Raw genomic sequence first — 18621 nt, 5'->3', positions numbered from 1 at the left:
CATAGTTGAAGTTCATGGAGGAGTGGCAGGAGGTCACTATGCAGGGAAATAGACCGCGCAAAAGATTTTGTGCGCTGGGATATGGTGGCCAACATTACACAAGGATTCTAAACCATACTGCAAGGCGTGCGATGCTTACCAAAGGACAGGGAAGCCTTCGCGAAGGGATGAATTGCCTTTAAATCCTCAAGTCTCATTGCAGATATTTGAAAAATGGGCCATTGAATTTATAGGGCCAATACAACCACCAAGGAAGAAGACAAACGCACTATATATAATTACTGTAATTGAGTATTTAACCAAGTGAGCGAAAGCACAACTAGTGAAGGATTGTATGATGACCACTACTACGAGGTTTTTGTTTGAATATATCTTAACAAGGTTTGGATGCCCTAAGATATTAATGAATGATAGGGGTACAAATTTCCTGGATGAAATGATCATCGCAATGCTTGAAGAGTTCCAGGTGTATCATTAGAAGAGCACGCCCTATCACCCACAGGCGAATGGAATGGTGGAAGCTTTTAACAAAATTTTGGAGCATGCATTAATGAAGGTATGCAACGCGTAGAGAATGATTGGGGCATGCATATACCTATTGTTTTATGGGCTTATAGGATGACCTCCAAGAAGTTGACAGGCCAAACACCATTTAGTTGGTCTATGGGATTGAAGCAATAATTCCCATGGAGTATATAGTCCCAAGTTTACGTATTGCCGCATTAACAGAGATGGAAGATCACGAGACCTTGGAGGAATGGCTTGCGTATATCATGGAGTTATAATAAGACCACTTCCTTGTAGGATTTCACCAGCAAGTGCAAAAGGAATGCGAGAAGGCATGGCATGATCGACATATTAAGTTGTGCATGTTCAAGATAGATGATTTAGTGTTGTTATATGACAACAAGTTCACGAAATTTCTAGGAAAGTTTCAAATGCACTAGTTGGGGCCATATGTTATTATGGAGATCACAAATGGTGGCACAGTTTAGCTCGCAAAGTTGAATGGGAACCATTCCTTGGAAAAGTGAATGGAAGTAGGCTGAAGATGTACATGGGGGATCCTGCCCCTACGGAACGACTTTATGGAAGCAGGACAGTATTAGTAATCTAGGAAGTTGCAAGGGATTATGGGACTATAAATTACGTTTCCCGACTAACTAAAGAATGTGGTAGAAAGGCCGCGTTACAGATGACATGAGTGCGATAGGTGAAGCTGTGTTGGATGAGCTGCGCCATGAAGGATGGTGTCGCATGGATGGGTCCAAAAGTAGCTATTCGAGTTACTATTCATGATTTTATGGCCAAAAGTCAGTTAAGAGGAGCAGATAGGTGCTATTTATGGTGAATATATTTGGAGATTTTATACCAAAGATGCACTTATGATAAAAATTTGGGGGAATGGTCGGATTTGAATTCAAAACCTTCTATAAATTGAGCATGTTGGTCTGCTGAATAACACTTTGCATTCTGAGAGTTGTCTAGGTGCTTTTTTGTTTGAAGCTTATGAGTCGTCAATTTTGGGAGGAGTTCGTGACATGCCCCTTATTCACAAATTCATTCGCAAATTCCTGAGAGATGTTCATAGAACGAATGACTACTACAAACCTCGCAAAAGTTGTAAGCTATGAAGTTGTCATTTCTGGCGCACCAGGCTGGGTTGGGAATGTTCAAGTATGGAAGCTACAACCCCTATGCCTACCACGTCGAGGTCACCTAGGCTGAAGTGATCAGCCACAAAGGAGAAACATAGGAAGCTGATGGTGGTGAGATAGTCACCAAGGAAGAACCCAGAGGTGCGACTGAAAGAGAAAGAAGATAAAAAGTTGGAGAAAATGGTTGATTTGGAGGAAGAGGAATACCAAAGTGTGGAGGAATTGGATGCTGAAGAGGTCAAGCCTATATCATGGCTCCTCGCATATATCCCTCCACAGATGGGAAAAACAAAGTTACCAAAGACCTAGATTCAGGGAAATTCACAGTTTTGACATCCTTGTTACCTCAACAGGTGGAAGTTGAGGGCACAACACTTGCGCACATTCCAGTATTGAAAATGGAGGATTGTGACCTCTTGAACCATGAGATTTTCCCACATTTGGTGACTAGCAAGTATATGATGAAAATCTACTACAAGGAGACGAGGGTTACGTGGTTGGAACCCATGAAATGGGTTAGAGGTGTTGAGTAAGCGGGGTTGTTGCACATGCTCTGCATGCTGCATTTTCATAGGTCGAATATCAACAGGGTGTGTGTGCACTAGCTCCTCACGCTGGTGCATGATGGGTGTCTATGACTTGTGGAGCCCATCTCAATCATAGACATCTTAATTCATTGGATCACCAAGCTACCCTACAAAGGGGCGGACCTTGCCAAGGAGTTTGGAGGGAAAAGTGGCAAAGAAGAGTTAGCAGACAAAATGAAGGCTGAGTATGGGTTCGTTAAGAAGTCGCGCAGATATTTTATCCACTCTATTTAGGATTAGGTGGTATAGTTCACTGCCTATATTCTTGCAAGGAAAATCATGAGGAAATTCCATGCGGATGAAGTTCTGACACTAGTGGTATCATTAGCTTCCTAGTGCACAAAGGGAGTTCAATACAACTGGGCAAAGTATCTGTGCAAGGAGTTCCTCGCGAACTGCCACGAAGCTCAGGAAGAGAGCAAGAACTTCCACCATGCGTGGCTATTACTGTCTATTTTTTTAGTGGCTTGGAGATTGTCAGAGGAAAATCAGTTTCGACCGCAATCGGAAGATTTACCTAAGGCAGTAAGGTTCACTTCGCTATGGGAAACAAAGGATCAAGAAAGGATCAAGGAGTAAATTTTTTTTTGGATCTTGATGGAGATGGACCTTCGAATGGTTATTTGTCAGAGGCCAAGGTTGTCCCCAACCTTGTTTGCACATTTTATGGCCTTCGCAGAGTTTAAGGCCGATTTCCACAATGTTTCAATCAGCACATGAAAGGACCCAAAGCTCTTATGGCACGAGCTATCATATTTGGTTTCCGAGATGGATGTGGAGGATATAGTGAGGAGGTGGCCAACAGAGTGCCTGTAGTATAACTAGGGGGGATAGTATGGGGTACAGAGGAGGTACCCAAGGGAATAATGTAATAATGGGATGGGCCATAGTTAATAAATAAAGTGGTTAATCAATACTATCCCCCCTAGGTATACTACAGTGGCGCGAACCCATGGATCTTGGTGTCGGTACAAGCAAAGGTGTAAAGAGTATTGTTGTGTAGTCGACCGTTGCAAAAAAGCGTAAGGAGGCATCTCAAAAGGTCACGCAAGCTTTGGCTGAGCAGAAGAAGAAGGAAGTTGCTACTAAGGCAGTTACATAGAAAGAATGGGTGAAGAAGGTGCACACTGCAAAATAGAAGGCTGAGAAAGAATGACCGAACACAGAGGAAGTCAAAGGATCAGATTCGTAACACATAGATGAGTAGGAAATTTCAAAGCAATAAGGAGGCGGTGGAGAGGAGTAGAGCAATCCCATCACCTTGAAGAGGCGCGGACAGGAGTAGACTGGTGAACAATGAAGAAAGCATAAGTCTAATAAGTAGACGCGCATTGACTCGATGGTGCTTACAAAAGTTGATCTCGATGAGATCGATGACAAGGTTAAAGACACAACCACAGAGCTATGGCAATAATCTAAACAATAGTATATGCAGACACTGGGTAGCATCCAAAAGGATATGCATGAGCTACAGATCCACACTGGCAGGATTCAACCGAGTGTTGGGCAATTGAGCGGGGTGTAAGTGAGCTTGGCACAAGGAAGTGGAGCAGTCACAGAGCTAGAATGGACTCTAGACCTTAGAGTCGTACCTTTACGAGAAAGGTCCATTTGCATAGAGTCAGATGAGGGTCACGTTGTGATCAGTAGAGTGAAGGACATGGGACTGAATTTGGTCGTGCTATCACTCCAGACCCTCCATGCACTGAATCAAGGGGTTTAATATGAGTTGAGGATTAGAGATTAGCGTGCCCTCACAGTCATAAGTGAGTTTCAGGTCAATAATGAATAGATGTTCACGAAGATAACTCAGGAACTGAAGGAAAAGGAGGAGCTGCAAACACGAAGTTAAAGCCTGGAGACAGTGATAGAAAAGGCCTACAAGAAAATGCCATAATTGAACATCCCAGAGGATGTTGCAGCTACAACAAAAGGAAGGAAATTGGTAGCTACAGTGTGCGCATCAAAGGACGAGATTGGCAGGGTTACTTTTGATTTCCAAATGAAGATATCAGAGATGCAATTGAAGTTGAAACCGACTATTTCGCTAGAGGTTTGGGAGCAACGCAGAGCAACAATCAAGGAGAATATGAACACATTGGATACTGCAGTCACAGACTGTGCAATGATGTTCGACCAAGCAATGGAATTATGGAAAAATCTACAGGAGGACCCAAACTTGCAGAAGCTGAACACCAATGTCCAAGAGACACAACAAAAGTATGATGAAGTCCAAGCGACTGCGCGCACTTTGGCGCTAGCGCAACACCTCGCGAAGTTCCAGGAAGGAAAGTAGTTGCAAGCATAGACAAAAGAATTGCAGAGGAAAGAGGCCCTTCTAAAGGCTAGATTACAACCATGGCTAAAGGAAGTCTGCCAGATTACTCTGTCACTCCAGGAAAAGCTAAAGGTGCTATAGTAGACATAAAGGACCATGTGCCTAGCATTGGAAGGACCAAAAATAGAGAAGTTGGTAGAAGAAGTGCAGTAGGCCACGGTGCAGAGTGCTACTGAAGTTGTAGTATTACAAGTTGAGCTAGGTGGTCTCCATAACAAGATTGAGGTGCCAGCTGAGTGACTCGAGGGCGAGTCACCATATTTGTGTTGGGGGCCTATTGGGATAGGATCCCTAGGGTAAGTTTTGGGGTTAGTTAACCCAATTTTTGTAAATTTTTTGTAAAAAGATGTAAAGTCTCCATGAAATGTAGATGCGGAGCATGCAGCTAGATAGGAGTCAAATGGGTTTAGCCCCTTGCTTAGATAAGTAAATAGGTTGGTTTTGAGACTCACCCATGGTCTGCGGACCATGGTATTGTATTGAAGAAAGCTATATATAGTTGAGTCATAATGAGTCTAAAGGGTAGCGAAGAAGATCTAAGTCAATATAGAGATTGTTTTGTGCAAGTGATAAAGCAGGAAGGCTTTGCCTCCTATACTTAGGAGAAAGGGGAAGGCTCTTGTAGTTGAGTGCACATGAGGCCTTGGTAAGTCTGCAACTGAGTGCGTGGACCCCTGTAGCTGAGTGCGTAGGGTGAAAGGGTCTGTAATTTGAATGTTGAAGATGAATAAAGACTGATTTTGAAGAATTATCTTGCAATCTAATCATTATTGTTGATTATGTTTATGTTATGATATGTCGCTTTATAATGTGTTTTCTATGGAATAATGAATTAATGTTGCGCAAAGCTACTGAATCTATCCTATCTGTGCATGAATTAAGTAATTATCTATTTTCTCGAAGATAAGGGTTGTTTTTGTTATGATTTGTGATGAGTTGAATAGATATGCATGAAGGAAGATCTAGGGTTATTGATTAATGCGTGAAAATGGATGATTTGCCTATTTATGGTCAGCAAATACTAATCATGGACCTTTGTGAAGGTCTATATTTTTTTGTACTTGAGTTACTATATCAGACCATAGAATACTACTAATCTATGCAAAGGAATATATGAGCTATAAGAGTCTAAGACCACTTATCACACTGTCTCTGGATGGAGAAGCTTGGTTCTAGCATCCCCAAATACTGCTTCGGGTGAGAATGTAGTGTGCACTATGTAGGTTGTTTTCGAAAGGGCCAAAAGTAGGGTTTTCTTGGTTGGCGCGAACAACTCTGAACCTAGATCAAGCCCCCTTAAGCCAACACTGTTCCTGCAATTCATGTTGGGTTGTGTTATATTCTTTCCATGACTAGCCCACGTAGTTAACCGGGGGGTTAGAGGGGGGGTGGAGCCCCCCTTCATTGCGCTGATTGTGTAGGGGGGGAGGGGGTCACAGGGGGCTTGGGGTGTACCCATAACCCCACTTTATGGGGTTCGGGGCAGCGCCCCGGAAAATTTTGGTTTTGGACCCTATGTTAGGTTGGGCGGACCCACCTATGGTTTTGTGCATGATTTTCACACATGTTTTTTTGGACGCGATGGTTTTCAGTCCATGGTATTAGATGCTTCGACATGTATAAATATGTATTATAACATTGAAAGGAACATAGTGGAAAATCAAGCTGGTAGTCCTGGTTTTGGGGCCAAGGGAAAATCTCTTGTGTATATTTATTTTTCTCTCGCATTGTTTATTTTCTATGTTTTAGAATTCGTATGCAGGAAATTTCTGTACGGGGTTAAAACCTACATTTGGTATCAGAGCAATTTTGGCTTCAAGGGGACGCCTTTGTTGCTGAGGGGTTTTTCTCAGGCCAGTGGTAGACCTTGTTTAATGGGAGATCTGTGAGATTGATTCCGGTGGTGAAAGAAGATGGCTAGCAGTGGAAAGATAGAGATCGAGAAATTTAATGGTTAGAGTTTTGAGTTGTGGAAAATCAATATGAAGGATCTGTTGGTGGATAAAGATTATTGGATCGTGGTAGATTCAGGTACTAAACCAATGGGAGTGTTTGATGAAGAATGGAAGAAGTTGGATCAGAAGGCAAAGAGCACAATACGATTGTGTGTCTCAGATTCAGTATTGCTGAATGTATCAGGGGAAGCTACAACGAAGGCTTTGTGGGACAAGTTAGGGACTTTGTACCAATCTAAGTCTCTAGTGAATAAACTGTTCCTACGGAAAGCTATATAACCTGAGGATGAAAGATGGAGACTCGTGACAGAGCATCTGAATGCATTTAATACTGTGGTAAGTCAATTAGCATCTGTTGATATTAAAATTTCAGATGAAGATAAGTGCATCAGTTTGTTGTCTTCTCTACCAGATTCATGGGATAGTCTGGTTATTGCAATAAGTAGCAATGCAACTGCCTTGCAGTTTGATGAAATAGTCTCATCCTTGCTGATGGAGGAAATGAGATGGAAAAATATGGAGAGCCAGAATGGTGATGCCTTGTCTGTACAAGGACAGTCCCAAAACAGAAACAAAAATAAGTCATTGAGTGGGAGATCCAAATCTAGAGGGAGATATAAATCTCTAGGAAAACCTGTAAAGGTGGTGTGCTGGAAACGCAGAAAGGAAGGGCACTACAGAAGGGATTGTAAATCTAAAGCTCCTGATAAAGGAAAGGGATCTGATGATGCTCCTTCTGCAGAGGCGAAAACCACCTTAGATGAAGGTGGGGATGTGTACTTGGCTTCTTCAAGTACACATGTAGATCATGAGGCATGGCTGATTGACTCAGGTGCATCCTTTCACTTCACTCCCCATAGAGAGTGGTTCTGCGAGTATGAGAAATATGATGGTGGTGATGTCTTCTTAGGGGATGATGGGAAGGATAGAATCATTTGTCATGGAAAAGTAAAGTTAAAGTTGCAAGGTGGAAAGGTTAGAACACTTCTGGGTGTTCTGCATATTCTTGCATTAGCCAGAAATTTGTTTTTTGTAAGCAAGCTGGATGATGTAGGTGTAAAAATAGTGTTTGAGAAGGATACCTACAAAATGGTTCGGGGAGCACTGGTATTGATGCGGGGAGTTCGAATTGGAACTCTGTACAAGCTACAAGGTAGCACTGTTATTGATGGGTGCAACAGTTCTATGGTTCCTGAAAGTGGAGCAGAAAATCTAGTGGTCTCTGGAGAGAAGACCATGTTGTGGCATCAAAGGCTTGGACATATTAGAGAGAAGAGCTTTCGAATACTTCATGGTAAAGGTATTGTAGAAGGTATGAGTAATATCTCTCTAGATTTTGATTTCTGTGAAAATCGTGTATATGGGAAGTAGAATCGGGTGAGTTTCCCCTCTGGTGGTAAGAGGGCGAAACAGATATTAGATCTTGTGCACAGTGATGTGTTTGGACCTGTGAAGTTCCATCACTGGGTAAGTTTGTGTACTATGTATCATTTATAGATGACTTCTCAAGGAATACATGGATATATTTCCTTAAGAAGAAATCTGAAGCCTTTGACATGTTTAAAGAATTTAAGGCTCTCGTGGAAAATCAGAGAGAGAAGAAGAAAAAGGTGTTGAGGACAGATAATGGTGGAGAGTTTTGCAGCAAGGAATTTGAAGAATTTTGTAAGAAGTGTGGTATAGCACGACAGAAGACTAATCCATATACACCTTAGCAAAATGGAGTTGTAGAAAGAATGAATAATACGTTGATGGAAAGGGAAAGAAGCATGCTCAGTGGTGCCGGTTTAGGATAGGAATTCTGGGCAGAGTCGATGGATACTGCATGTTACCTGGTCAACAGGTCACCTTCATCAGCGTTGGAGGATAAGACTCCACAAGAGGTATGGACTGGTAAGAAAACCTCTCTTTCACATCTGAGGGTATTTGGATGTGACGCGTATGTACATGTTCCAAAGGAGAAACGAACCAAGTTGGATAGTAAATCTGAAAAGTGAATCTTTATTGGGTATAAGGATGGTTTAAAGGGTTAAAAGCTTTGGAACCCAATCACACAGAAGGTTGTGTACAACTGAGATGTGGTGTTCAGAGAGGTGAAAGATGTTATTAATCATGAGTTCCAACCAAAGGAACCTGAGAAGATAGAGTTTGAGCTTAAGGAGGAAGAATCAGACTCTACAAGAGAGGAGGAATCAGAAGATGAAGAGCCACAAACTCTGGGTGTGAGAAGATCACTTCGAGAAAGAAGGCAGCCAGAAAGGTATAGTCCATCTGCTTTCTATTCAAGTTTTGGTTTATCTATTACTGACAATGATCCCAGAACTATGAAGGAAGTAGTAGATTCAGAGGATGGAAAACTCTGGAAAGAGGCCATGGTTGATGAAATGGTATCTTTGCACAAAAATGAGGCTTGGGATTTGGTGGAGTTGCTGGTTGGAAGGAAACCCATTGGTAACAAATTGGTGTTCAAGAAGAAGACAAATGCAGAAGGAAAGGTGGAGAAATACAAAGCTCGATTGGTAGCAAAAGGTTATGCCCAGGTGCCAGGAATTGATTTTGGTGATATTTTTTCTCCTGTTGCCAAGGTAACTTCTATTAGATTACTTTTATATGTTGCTGCTGCTTTTGATTTTGAGGTAGAACAGATGGATGTGAAGACAATATTTCTTCATGGGGATCTGGAAGAGGAAATATCCATGAAGCAACCTGAAGGCTTTGCGGTGAAGGGTAAGAAAGAATTGGTATGCAAGTTAAAGAAGTCTCTGTATGGGTTAAAACAGTCACCAAGGATGTGGTATTAGAAATTTGATACATTTATACGGGGACTTGGCTTCACCAAAAGCAAAGAAGATCACTGTGTGTATTTTAAATTAATTGGTGACCGTGTTATTTATCTGGTCTTGTATGTGGATGATATGTTGTTGGTTGGAAATGATAAAGAAATTATCCAGGATTTGAAGACCCAATTGTCCTTCAAATTCGACATGAAAGATCTTGGTGCTGCAAACTATATTTTGGGCATGGAAATTAAAAGAGATTGGGCAAAGAGGAAGCTCTGGTTAAACTAGAGGAAGTATGTCGAGACAATACTGTAGAGGTTTAATATGCAGGATAGTAAACCAGTAAAGGTTCCTATTCCTATAGGTGTGAGGTTATCTGCTGAACAGTGTCCCAAGACACAAGAAGAGGAAGAGGACATGTCCCGTGTTCCATATGCAAGTGCAGTCGATAGCTTGATGTATGCAATGGTCTATACTAGACTAGACATTGCACATGCAATGGGAGTATTGAGCAGGTTTATGTCAAAACTAGGGAAGGAGCACTGGACAACAGTGAAGTGGGTTTTCAGGTATTTGCATGACATTAGTGATTATGGTTTGTGCTACCAAGGAAGATCAATTTTGGGCAGAATGTTGGCTATTTGTGGCTTTATTGATGCAGACTGGGTTGGAGATCTGGATCATAGAAGATCTACAAGTGGGCATGTGTTTAACCTATTTGGAGGTGCAGTCAGTTGGATGAGTAAGAAACAATATGTAGTGGCACTATCAACTACAGAGGCAGAATACATGGCAACCACTCATGAAAGCAAGGAAGCAGTTTGGTTGCAAAGATTGTGTTCAAGTATGGGGTTAGTACAGGGAGCTATAAGGATAGACTGTGACAACCAAAGTGCAATTTTCTTGGAAAAGAACCCCGCATATCATTCAAAGACAAAGCACATTAATGTTCAGTATCACTTTGTGAGGGATATGATAGAAGACAAAAAGGTGTTGCTGGTAAAGGTGGACACTTTGAAGAATACTGTAGATGCATTGAAAAAATCTGTGAGCTTTGAGAAGTTCTCTTGGTGTAGAGAGACAATGGGCATTTCAGGGCTGGAAAAATGACTAAGCTCTCTTGTGGCCCCCTGTGGAAAGAAAACAACAAGTGGGAGAATGTTGGGTTGTGTTATATTCTTTCCATGACTAGCCCACGTAGTTAACTAGGAGGTTAGAAGGGGGGTGGAGCCCCCATTTGTTGTGTCGATTGTGTAGCTGGGGGGGGGGGGGTCACAGGGGGTTTGAGGTGTACTCGTAACCCCACTTTATGGGGTTTTGTGCATGATTTTCACACATGTTTTTTGGACATGATGGTTTTCAGTCCATGGTATTGGACGTGATGGTTTTCGGTCCATGGTATTGGATGCTTTGGCATGTATAAATATGTATTATAACATTGAAAGGAACATAATGGAAAATCAAGCTGGTAATCTTAGTTTTTGGATCCAAGGGAAAATATCTTGTGTATATGTGTTTTGCTCTCGAATTGTTTTTTTTTCTATGTTTTAGAATTCGTATGTAGGTAATTTCTGTATAGGGTTAAAACCTACTCTGGTATTTGTGTAATGTGGGGTTCTAGCAAGAGGGAAGGAGGCTTGATGATTGATCTTATGAAGTGCACAATCTAGGTCGGGCCTTGAGGCAGTTTCTACGTAGTTCTCGGAAGGAAGACATGTTGCTCACTTTTGGGATTGCATAGTGCAACTGACCCAAAGGATAACCTCAAGCATTGCGCAGTTCGAGGCAACAGAGTAGCACCACTAAGGGTTGATACTCCATAGTATCGCTCAATCGAGATCCGGTGAAGCAGGATGGTTTAGTCGAAGAGATTTTCAGGAAAATGGCTAAGTGTGAGAGGCAAGTGAATTTGTGAGAACTTTGACATTTTGATCACACACTTAGCATACTTCAACAACATGAAAACACTGACCACTAGGACAACAGATCAAAGCATGACCCTCCGTGGGACTATCTAGAGCTGAAAGTGACAAGTGTGACACTTGGGATAGACCTTTGGACGAACGTGATGACACTTGCATGACAGTGCTTACAACATTGTGTGTGAGTGTTACGAATGTTCACATCGCTAGGAAAACCCAAACACACAAAGACAAATCTTCAAAATCACCAGAGCACGATCGTAAGCATGACAAAGAAATCAACATGCCAAAAGACAATTGTTGGTTGAGCAAGCGAAAGGGAGCAAGACATGTAGAAGAAACACATGGAATGATTTTTAGTGCTAGCAACCATGCATGTTATTGAACACAAAAATGATATGACAATGATAAGTAGTCCTTCAAGCTACACTAAGAGGTGTGTTTCAAAATACGTGCCTTGTTTTGCATACCTACCCTCCAAAGGGTTATCTGTTAGATGGAGTCTTCATCTGGTCTCGATCTTCTATCATACCTTGTGTTCCTTGGCCTACTTGTCTTCCTCCTCAGATCCTTGAGAGCCCTCTAGCATGTCATCCTTCTTGTGATCACTGAGAGACACATCTGCACAGTTTCAGTGGGCAGGTACTATTGCCAAATGAGGCCTTGGGAGGACAAATATGTGAAGTTTCAGGATACAAGGCAGGCTGAGCAACTGGGGAAAAAAATACGCATTTTTTGGAGACAGGGGGTTCTGGCTGAGGGAAGGACACTCGAGGAAACCCACTGTGCAGTTTTGAATTCTAAGGGAGGCTAGGCTTTCTATGCATTACCTAGTTAGTGTGTGAGATGAGTGTGAAACATGTCTTTGTGGTGAGGACAACCCATTCTCACAAATATTTCCACTTGAAGCAAAAAAAACTTCCCTTTGCATGATAAGCGACAATCCACTGCCCAAAGATGACACATGCTATATAAAGATAAAAGCATGAATGATTCTTAAGACTAAAGAGGGAAGCTTGAGATCATTAGCCTACCAAATAAGTGACTAAGGAATGATCGATCATAGGTTCCACAGTAGGCTCCAAAATTTGAGTACAAGCAAAAATTTTGGAGGGTGTTGTAGCTGCTACAACACTTGGTGACACACTAGTTGAATACCAGCTTCTATGTCTTGGTTTGTTCAGTTCAGGGCCTTGGTCCACCAGGGAGTATTGATTCATTATGCATATTAATTTGGCTTCCCCACTTACCTGATAGACAGACATGGTTTTCCTTGTACCAACTCAGTTGAGCACAACAAAAGATTCAACCAGATTACAGTGTTTTGAATTGGGAAGGGTAGGTTAGCTTGAGAGCTTAAGCTTTTCAGGGTATAGTTTTTCATCTCTGGTGTTGCTCCACTACCAGTAGGCCTTGACAGTACCTCGACAGAGTCACACAGGAACACAAGCATTTCTCCACTTCCAGCGAGCTGGGACAGTACCCCGGTGCAGTTGCTTTCTTCACCTCTTTGCACAAGAAGCCTTTCTCTTCTTTCACCTTTGTTATTTTTGAAAGAGAATTATGCATAGGCACTTATTTATTTTTAGGGCAGAAGAGGGATCCCGACTTATTGAGAGCAGGAGAGGTTGTTCCTTTAGAGAAGTATGTAAATACCTCTGATTTAGGTTTGCTCATTTATATTTTTCCCCTTCTACATTGCTACTAGTTAGATAAGCTTGAAAACACTAAAGCATAAAACTGAGTACATGCATGAGGTTCCCAGACTGGACACAGGCTCATGGTTGGACCAAATCTCCCCTTATGGACGGATCGTATTTTCTGTCAAGACTTCATTAGTGAAAGCTTACAATCAAACAAAAGGAATATGAACACAGGATTAGCCAAGGGCTACAGTGTTACAAGACTCTTTGAACGTCAGCCACATACACATTCAGAAGCTAAGACACAGGTCTAGGAACAACACTTATTCATGTATTAAAAATAAATGGAAAAATGAACAAGGAAGGAAACAAAGAAGAAAGAAAGAAGGCATAGAACCATGAAACCAAAATCAAAAGACAAGACAACTAAATGACTAAAGCAAATATTCTCTAAAACCAGAATGAGACAACTCGGACGAGCTATGGGGAATGAGTGCAAGGAAAGGAAAAATAAGACACAATTAATCCTACTCCTATCATGGTAAATTTTAGGGGCGAATTTAAGGGGTTTTGCATTTTAGAGGGGTAAATTTTTTATAAAACACCCATTTCATATAGTTAGCCCAATGTTTATTTAAAAAATAATTATGTTTTTTCATTTTTATCCCCCAAAAAAAAGGGGCGGATAAACCATGCAAAGACTCATTTGGCCCCATTCGCCTGGTTTGGGAGGTTATATTCCCTTACAATTGCTCGATTTTCTACTTTGCAATGTTAAATTCTTGAAAATCACCCATTTTCTGGTTTGGGAGGTGGTTTTGGAGGTTGGATTTTCTCCCAATTGCCTCGATTTCCTGGTTTTTAGATGGAGGGAAAGGGTGATTCGATGAACAGCTCCTTGTTTTCAAATTTGGTTTTCATCGATGGAAAGGGTGTATAAATTTGATAGTTTTGGATTCCTTAGTTTGTGAATCCTCCATTTCTGATTTATGAATTGGTGACTTAATTCAAGCAGTGCCAGGGACTAGGGTATACATTTTGTGAATCAGAATCCTCCATTCCTTGGTGACTCATTGCATGCAACGCCAGGGTATCAATTTTGTGAATCAAAATCCTCCATTTGGACCATTTTTGAATTGGTGACTCATTGCTAGGTAAGCCACAACCATCAAACCAACTACTTGAATATGAATATGTTTATGTTTATACGTTATTGCTTTCTCTTTGTGTCTGCATATGTTATTTCCTCTATTAATGTCTCTCTTTCCTTGCTACTTTGCCCCTGTCTCCGCTAATCTGTCGCTAATCGATTGGTTGTGGAGTGTTTCTCACACTATCTATCTATGTTCTCCCCAATTTATGTGTGCCTGGACCAATGGATATGTTCCCCAATGTGTTGCTGATTGATCGGTTGTGGAGCGCTGCTCACACTATCTATCTATGTGCTTTTGTGCCTGAAACCTCACGTCCAATCCAAGTAGTTCAAAAGGGTGGGATAAATAGCTGATGGTTGACGCTTAGTGATAGGTGATGTATTTCATTCTTAGGTTATTTCTATAGGTGCTTTTGGTTGACCTATTTTGAAGCAAGTGCTGGGAGTAAATAAATCATCGATCTCTGGTATAAATTTCTAAATTTCTTGGGACTAGGTCGGGCTCTAACCACGAGAATGGAGAGCTCAAACATCACAAAAAGGATCCAAGGGGATCATTGGGACACATGTTGGTGATGAAAGAGTCCATGCAATTATAAGAATATCATGTTTTCGAAAGTAATGTTGAGGAACGAGAAACAAATGCATGAAGCTAAGTCTAAGGTGAAGATTTGATACATACAGAGAAGGGAGTTGAGCAACATTTCTGAGGTCCCTGGTCCCTTAAGTAGTCTCCTCTTACCTAGGAACCTGGCTCAGGGGTGACTAGGAAATATCACATTGCAACCCCAGTCTATGGTTGGGTGGAGAAGCTTAGTCCCTCACTCAGCTACCCTACCTGGTTTACAGAAAAGTATTTACTACCATTGTTGATTTAAGTTGTAATTGTTGAAATTGTCACTATGTCATTGGCTTGTCATGGTTATGTATTTGTCTATCACTTATGCATATTTTGAGAGGAGGCCATGGGGTTTTCTCTTATGGTATGGTGTGAGCATATTAAATGTTTAGTCTCTTCTATAGAACATTAGTATAACATAACTCCTACAGGTTAATGTATCACATAATGTGTAGTCTTAGGCACTAGCAAAGGCATGGTCTCAACATTTATGACAATGTATTAACATGTCAAATATATAATACTGGTTGTCAGTGCTGAACCTTGCATTCCTACCACCATTCTCACTGGATTCCTTAGTTTTGGCAAGATCACAATCTAGGCCTTTGTTCCCATCTTTAGATTCCTTTTCATTGATCTGCATTGGTTATATTATGTGCATATGATTAGAAGGGGACCCATAGTGAGGATGAGAAAACACAAAATATGTTGCATTTAAACTAGTGCTAGTGTTCTTGGTTCCACATTGAGTGTATGAAATCATTGGTGTTTAACAGTACCACAAATTGTGATCTCTAGGATTTTATTGTTAAGAAATGACCCAATTGCACTATGTTGCCTATGTTGTATTAACTTGTGTAGTTACATCAAACCTGATTGTTTGAATAGTAAGAACATTGTTATGGATTGTTGTATGTTGGTTGAGAGACGTTGAGACTTCATGTGATATTATTCAAGCTTCAATATAATCCCCTTTAAAGGATGTTACATTTGACTTTACCAGTGAGACCAATAAATCTTCCATAATGAATAGGTATGGAAATACTTCAGTCTTGAACCCTTTTCATGCACTAATTGAGCTAAGTACATGGGCTTCAACAAAGCTTCAATAGGTGCAAGGTATTGTCTAAGGATTTTGTTTTTTTTTGAGGCCTTGACACTATTGGAAAATTTGTGCTACATAGCATGGTTATCATGCTTGAGAGTTCACTCATTATGAAATTATGTCCCTCTCAATGCTGGGACCTGAGTTATAACGAATCCCATTGTGTGTTCTATAAATTATTGTTGTTCTCTTACTCTGCATATGCAATATTTAGTACCAAAATTATCTTCCTAGACCCAAAGAGTGTGTTCTTTGGTCCTTTTACTAGTAAGAAACAAACTTCATTTACTAGTTACAACATTATTATTTATAGGAATAGTAAGAATTACAACCTTTGACATGCACTGAACAATTAGTTTCTCCAAACATTCAAAAATAAAGGAATTCCACACAAACATAATAAACCCTGGAGAACCCTTGGAAGGAAAATTTGTCATTAATAGAAGGGGACTATGCCTCTTTTGTTGTGTCATTAATAGTTGTCAAAATACAAAAGAGATATCCTCTATGAAGTATTTATTTCAATAGAGTTTGAAGTAAAGACATTATGGATTTTTCTAAAATGTTTACAGATATTATTTCTTCTCATCTTCTTTGCTCTATATTCCTTCTTGCTCCTCCAAGTGACAATAGCTTTTTGGAGAACCTCATATCTTCCTTTATTTCTCCACCTTTCACTTCATGTAGTTCTCTATCATTTATCTTTGTTCATCTCCCCTTACAAATCACATCAACGATTCAATGCTATGACAATTGAGGTCCATGTTTCCCTAATTATTTGTTACTCAATGAATTTTACCTGTCCCGTAGTGCTTCCATTTCCTATCCTGGTGGTGATATGGTACTTACTGGGATGTTATTATGGCTTAAGGTGGCACTGAGGTGGCTAAATTTTGAGTTGATTGATTTTCCTCTCCCTTCTTTCCTTCCCACATGCACAATGAACATATTTTTCCAATTTCCTTTATACTTACCCATTCAAAGGATATGGTCTAAATCCATTATAGATCAGATCTCATTCTAGGAGGATTTGGTCAAATAAAAACTCAATCATTTGAAGTTATTCATGGATTGCCACTTTTGGTTAGCTTTGGCTCTGTATTTTCAACTTTTTTCTTTGGCTGCCTCTTTATTCTCAGCTCCATTTATTGTTCTCTTGAAGAATAACTCATATATTACCCTTTGATTTGTGCTACTTGTTCATCTTGTATACAATGTTGTTGCAAATGAAAATAATAATCACCACAAGCAATTGATGACACAAAATATTAATAATTTGAAAGACTCGGTGGTTCATTGCTCTTGGTTGTTGGCCCTTGACCCTAGGTCTCTACTGGGCAGGCTCCTACTCTACCTCTCAGATTTGGCTCTTGGCTTTCCACTCTGGCTTTATATTCTTAGCTCTAGCTCTTGTCATTTGACTTTGAACTCCAACTCTTGTTAATATAAGAATGATTAAGTCTTCTAGCTATACATGCCTCAGAAATACACCTCAATCACAACTATGTGGATAGCTAAATCCTTTCACTAGAAACATTCCTCCAAAGATTTGCATGGATTAGCACCATATGGTCATCAGTCATCTCATTGCATTGTAATATTTAGAATTTCCAATAATAGTTTAGCTGAAGGGGTTAGAGAACATTAAGGTAAGAAGGTTGTTCCCTTTGAGGGGAAATTGACTAACATGTAGGCAAATATAAAGGTCTATAGGCTTTACTAAATGGAGATATAATAGGATCGACTATCATGTGTGGAAATGACCTAAAAACAAATACCATATGGGCTGACCAAAATAGAAGTATGATGTCTTATTAGTGTAAAGAACAAAAATAAAATAAAAAAACCACCTTCTGAGGTTTGGGGGGGGGGGGGGGGGTGGTGTTACAAGGGGTTAAGGGGGTGAGTGTTACACTGAGAATCTTGGGACTCAAGCAATATACCCTTTGATTTACACCAACTTCATACTGGTGAGTCGGTGACTGATATGTTTGATGTTGCATTGTTATGAAATTAGAAACTACAATAATTAAGGGTTTTCTTATGGCTGTTATATGTCTAGAATCTAGATTTTCTTTTGTACTCTTTGGAGATGAAATTTTCAACTTTGTACTCCCAAATGGTGCACCCAGCCTTACACCCATAGTGGTAACTAGATACCCACTTCACCTTATCTCAAGAATTTCCTCAAGATCCAGACATAGTCAGGATTTCCAGATATGAACAAATTTATGGTTGTTTAACAACATTAATTAAAATTCTAATGCAAACTGCAGATGGAATTAAAAATTCTCACATATAATTCCCATTTAACACATGAAAATTTCCTTGATTCACCCACTTCTTAGCATGATAGATGGCTACACAAATGTAAAACAACAAGGGAATTCTACAACAAATCCATATGAAATTTACTCATTTAACAATGGATTTCATGCTAGATCATGCCTACATTCAAATCCATGAGGATTAATATTCTATTTTCTGCCCATAATTCAAAGAGTCACTAATTTTTCTAATAGAATTTGTCCAAAAAACTGACTGCAAGGAATGGGAATGATTCAAAGCTGATCCATAGATATCTAGCATGGATATCGACCCAAGCCAAACTAGTAAACCAAAAGGACTAAGATAGACTTGCAAGGATGATGTTGTTTCAATGTTATAAAAATGAATTATTATATTTTATGTCTTAAAGTTAATAGCCATTATCATTGTTAAATAATTTTTGTGAAATTCCATTTTGCCTCAAAATTCAATTTCTAATATATGTTCTTTCAATGTTGACTCAACAATTCTTTTGCAAAGTAAAATTCTATTTTCTATGAACAAGTGAATTTATATGAAGCATATCTCAACTC

The sequence above is a fragment of the Pinus tabuliformis genome, chromosome Q (assembly GCF_031772625.1).
Source record: "Pinus tabuliformis cultivar Carrire ecotype Pingquan chromosome Q, CPIR1, whole genome shotgun sequence".
Lineage (NCBI taxonomy): Eukaryota > Viridiplantae > Streptophyta > Pinopsida > Pinales > Pinaceae > Pinus > Pinus tabuliformis.
The sequence above is the reverse complement of the archived record's forward strand: the minus strand, read 5'-3'. Positions refer to the sequence as shown.